At 37.3% G+C, this 19,367-nt stretch overlaps 2 non-coding genes across 2 annotated transcripts; both read left to right on the plus strand.

The window, feature by feature from the left end:
* The first annotated feature begins 4,137 nt into the window (after window positions 1-4,137).
* Window positions 4,138-4,244, plus strand: LOC125174134 (U6 spliceosomal RNA). Its single transcript, XR_007155266.1, has one exon. It is a non-coding gene; the product is annotated as a U6 spliceosomal RNA (small nuclear RNA).
* A 10,894-nt stretch (window positions 4,245-15,138) lies between these two features.
* On the plus strand, window positions 15,139-15,334 carry LOC125174326 (U2 spliceosomal RNA). Its single transcript, XR_007155431.1, has one exon. It is a non-coding gene; the product is annotated as a U2 spliceosomal RNA (small nuclear RNA).
* Window positions 15,335-19,367: the final 4,033 nt, after the last annotated feature.

Here is a 19,367-nt window from a genome sequence, read left to right on the forward strand (position 1 = left end):
CCTTCTGCCTAGAATGGTCTCAGCTCCTCAATGCCCACTTCCTTCTCATCACTCAGCATTCTGTTCGACAGTAACCTCCTCAGTGAGGTCTTTCCTGAATACCCAATTCAAAGTAACTCCTTAAGTCACACTTTATCTCATTACACTATTTCCTTTATGTTATTAACATGTTCTGAACTTATCTGCTTTCTTTGTACTGTCTCCTTCTTTTCACTAGATAGGAAGTACCTCCAGAATAGAAATAATATCTGTCTTGTTCACTGCTATATCCTCAGAGTTTAGAATAGTACTTAACATGTATGAAACCAAAATATGTTGCTTAATAACTTATTACATGGATATTAGGTGTCTTCTATGTATGAGTCACTGAAAATCAGTAAATACTACCACTAATTAGAAATAAAAATGCCTATCCTTGAAACAGAGTTTCACAGAGATGGTCTATGAAACTCTGGTGGTTTGCCAAGGAGTTTGCAACTGGTGTGATGAATTTAGATAAAAAAATGATCAAACAATTTTGTTCACATACACTTCACTAATTTTATTTTATTTATTTTATTTTTATTTTTTATTTATTTTTATTTTTTCAACATATGAAATTTATTGTCAAATTGGTTTCTATACAACACCCAGTGCTCATCCCAAAAGGTGCCCTCCTCAATAACCATCACCCACCCTCCCCTCCCTCCCACCCCCATCAACCCTCAGTTTGTTCTCAGTTTTTAAGAGTCTCTTATGTTTTGGCTCTCTCCCATTCTAACCTCTTTTTTTTTTTTCCCTTCCCCTTCCCCATGGGTTTCTGTTAAGTTTCTCAGGATCCACATAAGAGTGAAAACATATGGTGTCTCTCTTTCTCTGTATGGCTTATTTCACTTAGCATAACACTCTCCAGTTCCATCCACATTGCTACAAAGGGCCATATTTCATTCTTTCTCATTGCCACGTAGTACTCCATTGACACTTCACTAATTTTAAATGTAAGAGTAATTAAGATTTCTATAGAAATTCTATTACCTTATTAATAATTGTTTTATGATATTCACTGCAACTGTATTGGTCAGTTCATCATAGCTAATTTCAGTAATCAATTATAGATTATTTTGTATAATGTGTTTCACATCTTGTTAGTGTTAAAATTCTTAGTTAAAAACATTTATGTTTTTAAAGTTACTTTTGTATTGTATTAAATCTTATGAATCTAAAGTAATTGAAGGGTACAGTTAATGATGAAGATAATATTATCAATAGTATAATACAGAATAATTCTGTAAGTATATTTATTGAATATGGTTACAGTATGAATATACAGCATGAATCTGTATGAGCTAGGACAAAATAATCTATGAGAGTTTTGAGTTAGTATATTATCTAGAAAAGAGATGTTCAGTTAGGAAATACATTGCTGAATGTTTGAAAATTGGACTTTATTGCATTGTAATGGTCCCCAAAGACACTGTTTCTTGTAACACTTTGCCCTATAGTGGCAAAATGCCACCAAATTTGGACACAATTTTTAAACAAAATATGATTACCTCTCTGGTAAATCAAGTAATATTTCCTAGAGTGAGTGTAGAAAGCTAATTTTGTCAGTAAATGTGAAGAAGAGACCAAAATGATAAAAGTGTTATTCAAAATTGTACTTCTTGATGGAAAATTACCTATAAGTCATATAATTGTGAAGATCTTTGAATAACCAGCCTAAGAAAATAATAAATATTGGGTTTAGAGAAAAAGCAGAACAAACTTTTGGCACAATTCTTTTATCAAAAGATCCTGTTGAAAGTAAGTAAAGAAAGCAACTAGGTGTGGAACCTGATTCAAGCCAATCCTCATTGAGCTGACTGTAGACACCTTGGTAAAAAGTTGAAAGCAGTTAGTCTCTCTCACTGTTTGGAGTAATTATTAATTTAAAAAATATTATTGTTTTATTTACAGGTTTTAAAATTAAGGTGGGTGGCTAAACATGCTGGATTGAACACATGTTTACTCCCCACTCCCTTCCAAAAGTTGTCAGTAAATGGATTTTTAGTAAAGCATAAAGTGGACTTCTGTTTTAATCCATGATGAACTAATAGGGGCCACTTTTATCCTGCCACAGAAATAACTGGAAACTCTTATAAAGAGTATGAAACACCTGTTTTCTGATATTGGACTAGAGGTAGCACAGATTGTGATTCCTGAGAGAAGAAAGAAAAATGAGGCAAGTTCTATTATCACTTAGGTTTCTACCTGGAAGCACATTCCAGATCACGAAGCTGGGAGGGGAATCCCAAGTTTTCCATGGTGGTCACACTTAGTTGAAGAGAGAGATTGGAGTTCAGGGAAACTGAGGCAACTGAAAGTTGTAAGGAAGAATTCCATACAAAAGGGAGTTATACAGAAAAGTTCTCCAGAAATCTCTTTTTAAGTTATTAATTAATAAATTTATTTATTTTTGAGAGAGAGAGTGTGTGTGTGAGTGGGGGAGGGTCAGAGGAAAAGAGAGAGAGAATCTTAAGCAGATTCCATGCTCAGCATGACCCCAATGTGAGGCTTGATCCCACGACCCTGGGATCATGACTTGAGCTGCAATCAAGAGTAAGATGCTCAAGCGACTGAGCCACCCAGTGCACCATAAATACTAAGAAGTAATAAGAAAAAATGACGAAAAATTTTCTAAATTAGATAAAAATGCTAAGACAAAGATACAAGATGCTAAATAGAATAAACTTACATACACAAAAACTCACATCAAACCATATCATAATCAAGTTGTTAAAAACTAATATTAAAGAGCTAAAGATAAAAATCAGTACATACAGAAAAACAAAGATAAGAATTACTACAGGGGTGCCTGGGTGGCTCAGTTGGTTGGGCGACCAGCTTCAGCTCAGGTCATGATCTTATGGTTTGTGAGTTTGAGCCCCTCGTCGGGCTCTGTGCTGACAGCTCAGAGCCTGGAGCCTATTTCAGATTCTTTGTCTCCCTCTCTCTCTACCCCTCCATTGCTCATGCTCTGTGTCTCTCTGTTTCTCAATAATAAATAAAAACGTTAAAAAATAAAAATAAAAAAAAGAGTTACTACAGACTTCATGTCTAAAGCTATGCAAGCCAGGAGACAATGGAATGGCTTCTTTAAAGTGCCAAAAGAAAAAAATAAGACAATTTGGACATAAGTGAAACTATTTTTCAAACGTGAAGGCAAAAAACAAAAAACAAAAAAAAACATACAAAAAAACCCACAAAAAAAGAGGCTTTTCATACAAACAAAAGTCGAAAGAATTTGTTGTCCAGAAACTTGCACCATGTGAAAGATTATTGAGGCAGAAAGAAAATATCAGGTGGGAATACGGATTTACACAAAGAAATGAAGAGTGCTTGAAATGGCATATATATGAGTAAATATAAAACACTTTCTTCTCCTTCATTTTAAAATGTATTTATAGTTTATAAGTTAAAGCAAAAATTACATCCATGGTAGGATTTAGACCATCTGTAGAAGTGAAATGTGTGACAGTAGTAGCACAAAGGATGGGAGAAATGAAATGATAGTATATTTTTGTTATGACATTTTTACATTATGCCAGAAGTGATATAATAAACATTATTTGAAATACGTGTAAAATGAAAATGTAAATAATAAATAAGTAAAATATACATGTTTTAAATTCTAGAGTACTAAAAAAAAAACTTCTAAAACAAAGAGGTATAGCTAATAAACTAATCTTGTAGATTAAATGGAGGGCTAAAAATATTCAATTATTACAAAAGAAGTCAGGAATAGGGGCGCCTGGGTGGTTCAGTTGGTTAAGTGTCTGAGTCTTGATTTTTGCTTAGGTTATGTGATCTTACAGTTGGCGAGATTGAACCCATGTCAGGCTCTGCACTGTCTCTCCTATCTCTCTGCCCCTTTCCAACTTGCACACATGTGTTTTCTCTCTCTCTCTCTCTCAAATAAACATTAAAAAAGAATTTTTTTTTAAAGTCAGGAGTAAAGGAAAAAAAGAACAATGAACAGATAGGACCAAATAAACAAATAGGAAGATGGTAGAATTAAGCCCAACCATCTTAATAATTATATTTATTATAAAGAATCCAAACACCCCACTTATAAGGCAGAGATGGTCAGACCAACTGGATTAAAAAAGCAAGACCCCTGTGCTCACTTCAGCAGCACATATACTAAAATTGGAACGATACAGAGAAGATTAGCATGGCCCCTGTGCAAGGATGACACGCAAATTCATGAAACATTCCATATTTTTACTAATATAACACTGTATGTCAACTAACTGGAATTAAAGATAATAAAAAAAAGAAAAAAAAAAGCGAGACCCAACTGTGCACTGTCCAGAGGAAACCCATTTTAAATACAAACATACACATAGATTAAAAGGATGGATAACTTATACCATGTAAGCACCAATCATAACAAAACTAGAATGACTATGTTAATATCAAAGTATACCTTAGAACAAGAAATGTCACATGGAATAAATAGGGTCATTTCATAATAATTGAGAGTACAGTTGGTCAAGAGGACATAACAATTCTAAATGTGTGTACACCCAATAATAGAGCTTCAAAATAAATGCAGCAAAAATTGATAGAGAAATGAACAAACTCAGGATTATTGTTAGATATTTCAATATTCTTCCTTCAAACAAACGGAAAAAATTAGTAGAGATATAGAAGATAAAAAACAATACTATCAGCCAACTCAACCTAGTTGACATTTACAGAATACTTTACCAAAAACAGCAGAATACACATTCCTTTCAAGTGCATATGAAACATTTACCGAAGTAGGCCATATTATGAGCCATAAAACAGGGGTGCCTGGGTGGCTCAGTCAGTTGAGTATCTGACTTCAGCTCAGGTCATGATACCGCTTTTTAGGAGTTCGAGCCCCTTATTGGACTTGCTGCTGTCAGCACAGAGCCCGTTTCAGATTCTCTGCCCCCTTCTCTTTTCATCCTTCCCCTGCTCATGCTCTCTTTCTCAAAAAAAACATTAAAAAAAACCCCAATCTCAATTAATGTAAAACAATTAAATCATACAGAGTACGTACGTTCTCTAATAAGAGTGGAATTAAGTTAAAAATTAATAATATATATTCAGAAAAAACAACACACTTCTAAATAATGTAAAGGTAAAGTTAGAAATCACAAGGAAATTTTAAAATATTTTAAATGAAGATGAAAGTTTTCAAACTTATGGGATGCAGCTTAGACAGTCCTTAGAAGAAAATTTATAGCTTATCTTAGAAATGAAGACAGGTCTCAAACCCATGATCTAGACTTCCACCTTAAGAAGCTAAGAGCAGAGGAGCAATTTGAACCCAAAGGAAGTAGAAGAAAGGATATAATAAAGATCAGCAAACAATGAATCAAAAATAGAAAAAAGAGAAAATCAATGAAACTAAAAATTTGATTTTTAAAAATCAATATAATTGATAACATCTAAATAGAATAATCAAGAAAAAGAAGACACAAATTATCAGGATCTTGGAAGAGAGAAAACATTTCTAAAATCCTACATTAACTAAGGAGATAAGAAAAGGATATTATGAATAATTATGTGAATACGCTTGAAAACTTGGATGAAATGGGATAATTCCTTGGAAGACACAAATTTTTAACACTGACTCAGGGAGAAATATTCCTGAATATCAATATAATAATGAAAGTAATTAAAATTATATTAAATTCTCCCAGAAAGTCTTGATGGTGCCACTGGTGAATTCTATCAAACATTTAAGGAAGAAATAATACCAATCCTTAAGCCATGGAGAACTTTCAGAAAGTAAAATTAGATAGTGAACTTTTCAGTTCATTTTATGAGGCCAATATCAGTTTGATTTCAAAACCAGAGAGAGACATTACAAGAAAAAATTACAAACCAATATCCATTATGGACATAGGTAAAATCCTTAACAACTATTAGCAAAATGAATACTAAAAGGAAAATACATTATGATTCAGTGGGGTTTATCCCAGGAATGCAAGGCTATTTAATATTTATATATCAAACAAGTGTAACTTACAACATTAGCAGAAACGAAGGGAAAAAAATATCATCTCTATAGATGCATCAAAAGCCTTTGGCAAGATTCAACACTTATTTATGATTTAAAAAGACATAAACCTCAGGGTGCCTGGGTGGCTCAGGTGGTTAAACACCTGACTCTTGATTTTGGCTCAGGTCATGATCTCATGGTTCATGGGTCCGAGCTTCATGTCAGGCTTAGCACTGACAGTGTGGAGCTTGCTTGGGATTCTCTCCCTCTCCCTCTCTCTGCCCCGCCCCCCCCCACTCATGCGTACGCGCTCTCTCTCTTTCTTTCTCTCAAAATAAATAAATAAACTAAAAAAAAAAAAGGCACAAACCTCTCAGTAAAGTATGAATACCTGGGAACTTCATCAACCTGGTGAAGGGCCTCTCATGAAAACCTACAACTGATGCTATACTTAATGGTAAAAGACTAAATATTTTCCCTCTAAGATCTAAGGATGTCTGCTTTTACCACTTATATGTAATATCTTTCTGAAGGTCCTAGCTATAGCAGTAAAGGGAGACATACAGATTGGCAAAGAAGAAGTAAAATAGTATTTATTTGCAGATGACATGATTGGGGTATGTAGAAAATCCTAAGGATTCTACAGAAAAACTACTGGAACTAATAAGTACATTGATAAGTTCACAGGATACAAGTTAATGTTTAATTTTTCCCTTGTATACTAGCAATGAATAATTTTGAAATGGAATTTTTAAAATATCACTTATAGGGGTCTTGGCTGGCTCAGTCAGAAGAGCATGCAACTCTTGATTTTGGGGTCATGAGTTTAAGTCCAATGTTGGGTGTAGAGATTACTTAAATAAATAAACTTTAAAAAAATACTTAAACTGTTTCAAAAGTAAAAATAAAAATACCATTTACAATAGCATATGAAACACCCTAGCTTGGGGAGATTGTATGTGAGGGGAAATAGGGGTTACATAGAAACTCTCTGTACTTGGATTTTGTTGTGAACCTAAAACTGCTCTAAAAACTGAAGTCTATTTTTTAAAAAACAAACAAACAAAAACACATGAAATATTCAAAGACACATTTTACAAGATTTGTTTGAGATTTGTACACTAAAAACTACCAAACATTACTGCATTAGAGTAGACCTACATGAATGGAGAGATATACCATGTTTGTGGACAAGAAGACTTAATGTTGTTAAGATGTCAGTTTTTCCAAATTGACCTGTAGATTCAGTGCAATCACAATCAAGCTGATTCTAAAATTTACAGGGTAACACAAAGAACCTAGAATGGCCAGAACAATTTTGAATGGAACAAAGTTGGAAGTCTTACACTACTTAATTTGAAGACTCCCTATAAAGTTGCAATTATCAAGACATTCTGGTACTAGCATAGGGATAGATATAATGGTTAATAGAAGATGATAGAGAGTTTAGATATAGGCCCACACATAAATAGTCTATTGAGTTTTTAAAAAAACACCAATGTCTTTCAATAGGGAGGAGAGTTTTTAAAAGAAATGATGCTGGATCAAGTGGATATCTATATTGAGATAAAGAGCCTCAACCCTTACTTCACACTATACACAAAAGCAGCTAAAAATGGATCCCAGACCTAAACATAAAAGTTAAAATTATAAAACTTCTAGAAGAAATTGTAGAAAAATATCACCACTTCACAGTAGGCAAGGATTTCTTAAATAGGATACAAAAGCCACAAACAAACAAACAAACAAAAAAAGAGGGGCACCTGGGTGGCTCAGTCGGTTGAGCATCCGACTTTGGCTTAGGTCATGATCTCACAGTCTGTGAGTTTGAGCCCCACGTCGGACTCTGTGCTGACAGCTCAGAGCCTGGAGCCTGCTTCGGATTCTGTGTCTCCCTCTCTCTCTCTGTCCCTCCCCTGCTCATGCTCTGTCTCTCGCTCTCTCTCTGTCAAAAATAAATAAACATTTAAAAAAAAAAAAAAAGAAAAGCTATCCTTAAAAAAAGAAAAATTGAGAATTTCAACTTCATGAAAAGGTAAAAAACCCAGGTGGAACTGGCCCAAGAAAGAAGTTAAAGGAATTCTAGGGATGATGAAAGGGGCTCCTGGGATATGGCTATACAGCAGGACTAGAAGCATCCAGTCTAGATTGGAGCAGAAAGGCTCTGGGAAAGGTGTGTTCAAGGGATCCAGGGACTTACGATGTGTTTGAATAGATGAAGAGGAGATTAACACAGTGGAAAGTTTGGAGATGGGTTAGTGGAAGGTGCATAGAAACTAAGCAAAGTAATAAGACAAGTATTTAGTTACTAGTTGTGTAAGGAGGAAGGAGAATGATGGAACACTGCAGAGCTTGCCTGTAGTAGTGTTACAGGTGATAGGGATATAAGCATTGAATATTAATCCAACTAAAAATTGATACTGAAAGGGTGGAAGAGGAGAAGTGTGGTGTGTGAGTGGTGTGTGGTGGTTTCCAGGAATGGTGAAAGAGACTTAAATCCTCATCTTTATAAGCACTAGTTACATAGAAAGAGGGGGAACAACAGGGCAAGAAATGCAGAGTGGCTGCTTCTCATAGTAAGTCTTCCAGAAATTTCTGAATCACTGAACTGTATGTATATGGACATGATTTGAAGCCAGGTACTGGCACTTGCTGATTGTGTGACCTTGGGCAAATCACTCAACCTCTCTGTTCCTCAGTTACATCATTTGTTGAAAACTACATAATTGTTGTGCTTACCTCAGAAAGTTATTGTTAGGGTGAACTAGTTTAATCTATGTAAAATATCTGGAATAGTGCCTGGTTCAAAGTGAGAGCTTTGTAGGTGTTACTGTTGTAATTATGTACAAGCATTATTAAAATAAAAATTGTACTGAATCTTAAAAAAGGTTTTTACCTAATATTGGTGGTCCATATGTATTTACCTAACATGTCTTTATATCCCATTAAACAAATAACTTCATAAGAAATAAATTGTATTATCTGCCGTTTTCATCTAAAGAAGCTGAGACTCAGAGAACTTTAACCACTGCTCAAGATCAAGCAACTAGTTATTGCCAATTGCCCCAATGTTAGGATCTCAATTGGGTCAGTCTGGCCACAAATCCCAGCCTTTTCCCATTCTGCTGTTTTATAGCCCAGGCTAACCATAAGCTCCTATGCGGAGTGGGAGTAAGCAGGATGCAGTCCTCCATATCTCCTCGAGAAACTGCACAGAACACCAGGGAAGGCACTCAGTGAGTAGTTCCGGAAGGAAAGACCTGGCCTGAATTGAGTGCTCAGTAAATTTTGGTTGAATGAATGAATGAATGTGCATGGTTTTGAAACCCCGGGCAGATGTTAGGACGCTCCCCAGGAATGCTGGTTGTGTGTGGGAGGAGAGGACAGTTTCTTAAAACTCCATTGTGCCTAAACTCCAGGCTGCCTAGATGCTAAAATAACTTAGGCTGCAGGGTCAGGCCTGCCCATCCTGTACTTACTCCACCAGCCCAGCCCTCTTCCCAGGGCCTGGAGCTGAACAAGATGAAGACTGGCTTTATCCAGCCAGTAAATTTCATGTATTCAAAAAAAAAAAAAAAAAAAAAAAAAAAAAAAGAATCCAGAAACTTTGACAGACCTTTATATTAATGTTACATTTATTACTCCCACCTCCAAAGTGGCCCAGAACCCTACTTCTGTAGATATCTTCAGTTCGACCAACATGAGAAAGCTAGCTTTCTTGTGTGTGTGTGTCACTTTGTACAAAAAACTCAAGGCTTTAATAACAGAACAAAGTTGTGATAGGCATGTTGACTGGCTGGTTTTATCGAAGTGAACCTTACAGAAGTGGGTTAAAAAGGTCTTCAGCAGTCGCTTCCTGTCCCATTTAGTAAATATTCCTTCCCTGTCCTAGCAGCTTTCTCCGAGAAACTCCTATTGTGATGGAGTTGTTTTCCCAAACTTGGAAAAGCCAAGGGCTGTAGGTGGCCCCATGGTCTTTCAACCTCTAACCAAGCCTGGAGGATCCAAATAAAAAATTTCTGGGCCTTAAAACCAAATTGTACTCTGACTCAAACCAGAACCTGTCCACAGGTTCAGCTCCCCCTGTGGCAGTGACCCTTGTTCTGCAACGGAAGTGGGGGTGGAGGTTGAGGGACCTCAGTTTAGCTCCCGCAGACAGAGTGGCGGCCCTCATCCCAGGTGGCTTTTGATTGAAAGAGGCCCATGTGGAGCTTCCTCTGTCCCTCCTAAGGTAGTCGGGGGTTTTTTGTTGTCACAAACTAGGAGTTTGAAACCTTGTTTCCAAGCAGTGGCTCTGCTAAAAGTGACCTTGTGCCAGGAAAACCTCCCTGTGTCTTGATTTGTGCTTCTTTACGGTGAGGGATTTAGAGTTGCTGAGTGATTTTCAAACTTTTCCCCCTAGTAGCTAGACTCTTTGTACAAAGGAAATCTGTCTGCATGCCCAATATGGAAGAGGTAGAGCTGCTCTGTTTACTTTGAAGGTGGACTTTCTCTTCCTCTGTGTGGCCATACTAGATGTAGTTCTAAACTTCTGTGTTTTAATTTTTTCCCCCTAAGTTGGGTAACATATTAATAGGACAGGGGAGAAAGACCAGAAAGACGTTAAGATGTGAAAGGGACCAAATTAACAGATCACAGGCTATGCTTTCCCACATCGAAAAGGAAGATAAAAGGTATTATAGAAGATGTTAGTAAATTGTTTCTCTGAAAAGCCTTACAGATCATGGCATGAAATTACATTAAGTTGTGTATGTGCCATCTTCAAAAGAATAACGTTATAGCACCATCAGTGGATGCTGTTTTGGTTGTGTGAACCTTGTAGGTAAGAGGAGATGCACATTCACAGGCCTGGCTTTTCCTACTCATGTAAATAGTATGAGTTTTCACTGTTAAAACAGTTCATTTCATTGCTATCTTATTTCTGTCACAGGCCCTGAGAGCTTGGTTGGGCCAAGGGTCACTCAGAAAATAACCAGCTTCCACTTTTTTAATTATGCAAACTAGAGCTAGATGACTGAGATCTTGCCTTTGGTCTGCAAGACATAGGGAGTTTTGCAAGCCCTAGGGGAGTGCAGAATTTCCTGAAGATGTTGCAAGGTGGCCAGCTTTCTTCTGAAGTCATGCAATATTCTCCTTCGCTTTGGTTATGACTGCAGAGGTGCTGGGAAGCCAAATGAAAACTGGCACCTTGGAGCGGGCTTCTCTCCACAGGCCCCTGAGGTGAGGTCTGCTCCCTTAGAAGGAAAGGTGTCCCTGCTCTCATCTAAAGGTGTTTGGTCCAATTCCACCTCTCAGTTACTTCATTGGCAGTTTTCCAAACCAAAAATATTTTTGCAGAGGGAAGGGCATGCAAAGGCTTGAAAATTTAGAGAGCAGAGAGCTGGATGGCCCAGATTTATGAAAGTTCCTTTTCTGCTAGTTTAAATTGGAAAAGGACCTGGGAGTTCCCAGAGAAAGAGAGCTTCATTGAGAAAGAACAAATTTCATCAGAGAATTTTATCACCAGCCACATGGGGCATCCTGATGCAGTCACTGCCCCACACCTCTTAGCCGCCATGAGAAGAAGACCTGGGCTGCAGATGCCCCAGAAGCTAGGCCCAACCTCACTCAAGCCTCCTGGGCACATTGCAGAGGAAAGTCACCCCTGTTCCCCCACTCTACCCACATCCCAGTAGAGGTGAGCTTCTAGACATCCTTACTCTTCTTTTTTCTACCAGCGCATAAAATATGCAGTTATTAAAGATTTTCATATTTTAGAATAATATCACTTACCTTGGTCTCGGTAAATCTTGAGCGAATCACTCCTCTTTGCTAAGGAGTAGGAAGACCAGCTAGTTTATTTTATCATGCCTATAAGCAGAAGATGCCAAATAATACCATACAGAGACTCCACTAAGTACATTAAGTTTGGTGGGGTTTTTAAGTGTTTGAGAATCTCATGGGAATGAAATGATTCAAAGGACAAAATTTAAAAAACACATAAAGTCATCATTCTCTGAAAATAATAGCATACGAATTAGTTCCTGAAGCATTTAAATAGAAAGTGAAACTGAATCACAGTTTATTTTTCATAGTAAAGCTATTTAGAATGCAAGTCCTCTTCCCTGAAAGAGCAACAGGGTTTTTGTAAAACATTTCTTCCTGTTCTCTGAAATTAGGAGTTCACAAGAAGACCTGGGGGTTATGCTTTTTGAAGGTAACACTTTACTTCAACAATGAAGAATGCCACATGGAAATCAAGGAGTGGTGTTCTGGAGAGGAGACGTGTACCCCCTGAGTCAGCAGAGCATATGACTGAACCGCAGTTTGGGTCAGACACCCAAGGCCAGGGAAGCAGCTGCTCAGTCCTGTGTACACCGCAAGCTGAGCAAATGGTGATATCTGTGTCAGAGGGGTCTCACGATACCGTTGAGAGTTAGCTTGGGTGAGCTGGAGCTCAGTATAAATATCAAGGGCCTCGAGAAAGTATAGGAAGAGTTGGGAAGACTAGGTATGTAAAGGGGGTGGGAAAGAATCTTTCTCAAGAAAATTGATTTTGTAGGTTTTTCATTTGTAGGGTGGCAAGGTCCCTTTCCCTCCCATCTGCTTGAAAATACTTTACTGTCCCAGTAGAGTTCTAGTCCAGACCCTGGTTGACCCCATCTTCTTAATCATGCTTGCTGTTTTTCTGTTTTCTCCAACTTCAGACTTCTGTGTCTTAAAAAAGAATACATGGTGGGTCTTAACTGCCTCTGGGCCTTTCCTCTTGAGGCTGCCCCTGCCTGGGTCATACCTTTGCCTTCCTATCCCCCTATTTCCACTTCTTACCCCCATCCATCCTTCCATGCCATCACAAGATGTTCCACTTATTTCTGACCACCTCACCGTACCCTGTACTTTTAAGTGGTGTGACCAAAAAATCTAATGTCCAAATCAGAATACTTTTGGAAGTAAAAGGGATGCTTGTAATCAATGATGCTGAGATAATAAAGTAGGGACTATCCCAAGCAAACCAGGATGGATGTTTCTCTTCAACGCATTTACCCTTGTCATGTCTCCTTCCCATAAGAAGGTTGACGATTCTGAGGGCGATACTGCCTTGTCTTTGCATCCCTTCTCATGTCCAGCCAGTACTTTTTTTTATATATAAAATAAACTTTTTATTTTGAAATAATTACAGATTTATATAAAGCTGTGGAGAAATACAGAGTTCCTGCATACCCCTTACCCAATTTCCCCCATTATTTACATTTTGCACTTCCATGGTACATTTATTAAAACTAAGGAACTGTATCGGTTTATTATTATTAACTAACGTCCAGACCAGTTTTTCTATTAATGTCCTCTTCCTGTTCTGATCCAGACTAGAATACCATACTGTGTTTAGTTTACATGTCTCCCTGGGTCAGTCTTTCCTTGTTTTCATGACTTTGTGCCATAAGAGGTACTATCCAAATTTCATGAAGAAATGTGACCAAACTGGATTTGTCTGTTTTTGTGTAATTAGACCCAGGTTATGGTTTTGGGGAAGAATACCGTAGAAGTGAAGTCCTTTCTCATCACACATATCAGGGGGCACATGATAGCACTGGGATTATGAACTGCATCACTTGGTTAAGGTGTTGTGTTTCCTTTCCCTATTCTGTGGAAGCAGGTCACTAAGTTTAAACCACTCTCAAAGGGTGGACTAACTCCACGTTCTATAAGGAGTACTATCTACAAACAGTATTATTCATTGATTTATTTTAAAACTGATAATTATTTTCTGACCTTATTTCCATTTTCTGTTCAAAAGCCTGTGGACGAACAGCTTAAAATCACCCAGGGTTTTTCCTACCCACTCAGTGGCCTGAGCAGTGGGAGCTGCAGACCAGCCTGCTGTGGAGGGCCATGCATGCCTTTCTTCAGTAGTAAGCACTTGTTTGCTTTCCAGTACTACAAGATGCTCCAGGCTTGTCTTGTATTTTTCCTACCCCAGCCTTAGAACCGGCCAATTTCCCAAGGAGGCTTGTATCCTTTTATTGGAAAATGACATTTAGAAACAAAGATGTAGCACAGTTCTTTGAGCTGAACTGAAATCTGCTCTGGTCCTCCTGAACTAACTTCAACCTGGCAGGAGTGTGTGAGAGGCACATGCAATAGCCCCAGAGCTGTGTGGTGACCGGGTGACAGAGGTGGTTGTGGTCCATTTGGGCATTAGTCCATTTTGCTTCCTAATGAGTGAGTAGTGAGCTCCTGTGTCCTTACTTGAGGGCCCTACCCCTGCAGGGTGTGAGAGAAAACTAAAGAGGTGTCTCTGGGCCCAGAGTGGGGGGCAGTGGGATACAGCAGCTTCTTCCCCTCTATACCCTGGTCATTAGTAGGACAGATGGAGGGGCCCTTCTTTATCTGTGATTGTTAACAATTTTGTTTAAAAATTTTTGAGGTATAATTGACCTGTACCACTTTATGAATTTCAGGTGTACCACATCATTTGATATTTGTGTATGTTGTGAAGTGATCACCACAGTAAGTCTAGTTGACAAATGTCACCACACCTGGCCCAGATTTACGTTTTTTTTTCTTGTGATGAGCACTTTTAAGATCTACTCTCAGCAAACTTCAAATGGGCAATACAGTATTATTAACTATAGTCCCCATGCTGTACATTATATTCCCAGGACTTAATTACTTTATAACTAGAAGTTGGTGCCTTTTGTCTCCTTTGACCCATTTCACCACCAACCCTCCCCATGCCCCACCATTCTTGAAACCACCAATCTGTTCTCTGTATCTTTGAGCTTGGTTTTTAAATATTTTAAAATTTTTATTTGTAGATTACACATACAAGTAAGATCATATGATATTTGTATTCTTCCATCTAACTTATTTCACTTAGTATAATGCCCTAAAGGCCCGTCCATATTGTCGCAAGTCCCAAGATTTCCTTCCTTTTTATGGCTGAGTAATATTCCATTGACTACATATGCCACATTTTTTTTCAATATATGAAATTTATTGTCAAATTGGTTTCCATACAACACCCAGTGCTCATCCCAAAGGGTGCCTCCTCAATACCCATCACCCACCTGCCCCTCCCCACATTTTCTTTATCCATTCATTTGTCAATGGACACTCTGGTGGTTCCCATATCTTGGCTACAGTAAATAGTGCTGCAGTGAATCACTTCTCGGCCTTTTGGCTAAGATCAAGTGTAGTATCTGTTTTTATCAGTTTAATAGTGCTGTAGAGAACATAGGGGTGCATGTATCTTTTAGAATTAATGTTTTTGTTTCCTTTGGATAAATTCCAGAAGTGGAATTTACTGGGTCATATGGTACTTCTACTTTAATTTCTTGAGGAACTTCCATACTGTTTTCCACAGTGGCTTTACCAATTTACATTCCCACTGACAGTTCTTGAGGGTTCTCTTTTCTCCCATCCTGGACAACATTTGTTGTTTCTGGTCTTTTTTTTTTTTTTTTTTTTTTCATTGAAGTATAGCTAACATACAATGTTAATAGTTTCTGTTGCACAATGTATTAATTCAATAATTTTATACATTAGTCAGTGTTCATCATAAGTATAGTCACCATCTGTCACCATACAGTATTATCACAATATTACTACTGACTATATTCCATATGTTGTTATTTTTTTATCTCCATGACTTATTTATTTTATAACTGAAAATTTGTACCTCTTAGTCCCTTTTATCTATTTCACCCATCCTCCCACCCAACTTCCCTCTGGCAACCACCAATTTGATCACAATATTTAAAATTCTTTTTTATTTGTTTTGTATTTTAGATTCCACATATAAGTGAAATCATTTGGTATTTGTCTTTCTCTGACTTTATTTACTTAGAATAATACCCTCTGCGTCCATCCATGTTGTCACAAATGGCAAGATTTCATTCTATTTATTGCTGAGTAGTAATCCATTGTCTATATATACCACATCTTCTTTATCCATCTTTTGATGAACACTAGGTTGCTTCTGTATCTTGGCTATTGTAAATAATACTGCAATAAACATAAGAGTGCATATATCTTTTTGAATTATATTTTTGGGTTTTTTTTGTTTTTGTTAAATATGAAATTTATTGTCAAATTGGTTTCCATACAACACCCAGTGCTCATCCCAACAGGTGCCCTCCTCAATGCCCATCACCCACTTTCCCCTCCCTCCCACCCCCATCAACCCTCAGTTTATTCTCAGTTTTTAAGTATTTTTGTTTTCTTTGGCTAAATACCCAGCAGTGGGTTTAGTGGATCATATGGTATTTATATTTTTAATTTTTTGAAGAAGCACCATACTGTTTTCCACAGTGGCTGTACCAATTTACATTCCTAAGAGAGCACAAGGGCTTTCCTCTCCACATCCTTGTCAACACTTGTTACTCTTCTCTTTTTGATTCTAGTCAATTGTACTGGTTTGAGGTAATACCTCATTATGGTTTTGATTTGCTTTTCCTTGATGATTGGTACCATTGAGCATCTTTTCAAGTGTCTGTTGGCCATCTGTCATCTTTGAAAAAATGTCTATATCAGGTCCTCTGTCCATTTCTTAAAAAAATTTAATTCTAGTATAATTAACATATAGTCTTGTATTAGTTTCAGGTGTACAATGTAGTGATTCAACAATTTTATACATTACTCAGTGCTCATTGTAAGCGTACTCAATACCCTTCACCTATTTCACCCATCTACCACCCACCTCCCCTCTGGTAACCCTCTGTTTGCTCTCTATAGTTAAGAGTATGTTTTTTGTTTTTTTGTTCATTTGTTTCTTAAATTCCACATATTAGCGAAATCATACAGTATTTGTCTTTCTCTGATGTATTTCACATAGCATTATGTGCTCTAGATCCATCCATGTTGTTGCAAATTGCAAGATTTCATTTTTTATGGCTGATTAATATTTCATTGTCTGTGTGTATATATATATACACACACATATGCATATATATGTGTGTGTGTATATATATGTGTGTATATATATGTGTGTGTATATATATGTGTGTATACACATATATATATATACACACCTGTTTTTTTACCCATTCATCCATCAGTGGGCACTTGTGTTACTTCCATAACTTGGCTATTGTAAATAATGTTGCAGTAAACATGGCGATATACATATCTTTTTGAATTAGTGTTTTCATATTCTTTGGGTAAATATGCAGTAGTGCAATTACTGGATCATATGGTAGTTCTATTTTTAATTTTTTGAGAAACGTCTATACTGGTTTCCATAGTGGCTGTACGAGTTTACATTCCCACCAACACTGCAAGAAGGTTCCTTTTTCTCCACATCTTTGCCAACACTTGATGTTTCTTGTGTTTTTGATTTTAGCCATTCTGACAGGTGTGAGGTAATATCTCACTATGGTTTTGATTTGCATTTCCCTGATGATGAGTGATGTTGAGCCTCTTTTCATGTGTCTGTTGGCTATCTGGATGTCTTCTTTGGAGAAAAGTCTGTTCATGTCTTCTGCCCATCTTTAACTGGATTATGATTTTTTGGTATGCTTTTCTTCTGCCCATTTAAAAAAATGTTTATTTACTGAGAGAGCGTGAGCACAAGTGAACAGTAGCAGAGAGCAAGGGAAAGAGAGAATCCCAAGCAGGCTCTGTGCCATCAGTGTAGAGCCTAATGCGGGGCTTGAAGCCATGAACTGCAAGATCATGACCTCAGCCAAAGCCAAGAGTTGGGTGCTTAAAGGACTGAGCCACCCAGGCACCCCTCTTCTGCCTATTTTTAAAAAATACCTTATTTTATGGGGTGGTGCCTGGGTGGCTCAGTTTGTTGAGCGTCCAGCTTTGGCTCAGGTCATGATCTTATGGTCCATGTGTTCGACCCCCGCATTGGGCTCTGTGCTGACAGCTTGGAGGCTGGAGCCTGCCTTGGATTCTGTGTCTCCCTCTCTCTCTGCCCCTCCCCCACTCATGCTGTGTCACTCTCTGTCAAAAATAACATTAAAAATTTTTTTTAAACATTTTATTTTATTAATTTTTTTTTTAACCTTTAGTTTTGAGAGAGAGAGAGAGAAGGGATGGGTAGACACACACACACACACACACACACACACACACACACACACACACAGAATCTGAATCAGTCTCCAGGCTCTGAGCTGTCAGCACAGAGCCCGACATGGGGCTCAAACTCAAAAACTGTGAGATCCTGACCTGAGCCGAAGTCAAATGCTTAATCTGAGCCACCCAAGCATCCCTCTTGGCCATTTTTAATTGGAATTTGTTTTGTTTTGTTTTGAGTTTTTGGGGCTGAGTTGGACAAGTTCTTTATATATTTTGGGTATTAACCCCTTATTGGATATATCATTTGCAAATATCTTCTTCTCTTTAGTAGGTTGCCTTTTCATTTTGGTGTGGTCCCAGTAGTTTATTTTTGCTTTTTTTCTTTTGCCTGAGGAGACACTGCTAGAAAAAGATGCTAAAGGTGATGTCAGAGAGATTACTGCCTGTATTTTCTTCTAGGAGTTTTATGGTTTCTTTATGGTTCTTTATGATTTCTTCTAGGAGTTTTCAGGGCTCACATTTAGGTCTTTAAACCATTTTGAGTCTAATTTGTATATGAGTGAGTATGGGTCTAGTTTCACTTTGTTGCATGTAGCTGTCCAGTTGTCTCAGCACCATTATCGAAAAGACTGTCTTTTCTCCATTGTATATTTTTGCCTCCTTTGTTGTAGATTAATTGGCTATATAAGCATAGGTTTATTTCTGGGCTATTTTGTTCCATTGATCTATTTGTCTGTTTTTGTGCCAGTACTGATACACTCTTTCGATTACTATAGCTTTGCAGTATATCTTGAATCTGGAATTAGGATACCTCCAGCTTTGTTCTTCTTTATCAATGTTGCATTGGCTATTTATGGTCTTTGTGGTTCAATACAAATTTTAAAATTATTTGTTATAGTTCTGTGAAAAATGTTGGTATTTTCATAGGGATTTCATTGAATCTGTAGATTGCTTTGGGTAGTATGGACATTTAAACAGTACAAATTCTAACAAACCATGAGCATGGAATATCTCTCCATTTGTGTGGCTTTCAATTTCTTTCATCAATGTTTTATAATTTTCAAAGTACAGGTCTTTCACCTTGTTAACCAAGGAGGAGGTGAAAGACCTACCATTATTTTATTCTTTTTGGTGCCATTTAAATGGGATTATTACCTTAATTTCTCTTTCTTCTACTTCATTGTTAGTGTAGAGATTTCTATAAGTTTTGTACCCTCAAGCTTGACTGAATTGGTTTATGAGTTCTAATAGTTTTTTGGGGGGGGAGGTGGAGTCTTTGGGATTTTCTAGATATAGTATTATGTCATCTGTAAAGAGTGAAAATTTGACCTCTTCTGTGCTGATTTGGATGTCTTTTATTTAT

The sequence above is a fragment of the Prionailurus viverrinus genome, chromosome C1 (genome assembly GCF_022837055.1).
Source record: "Prionailurus viverrinus isolate Anna chromosome C1, UM_Priviv_1.0, whole genome shotgun sequence".
NCBI lineage: Eukaryota > Metazoa > Chordata > Mammalia > Carnivora > Felidae > Prionailurus > Prionailurus viverrinus.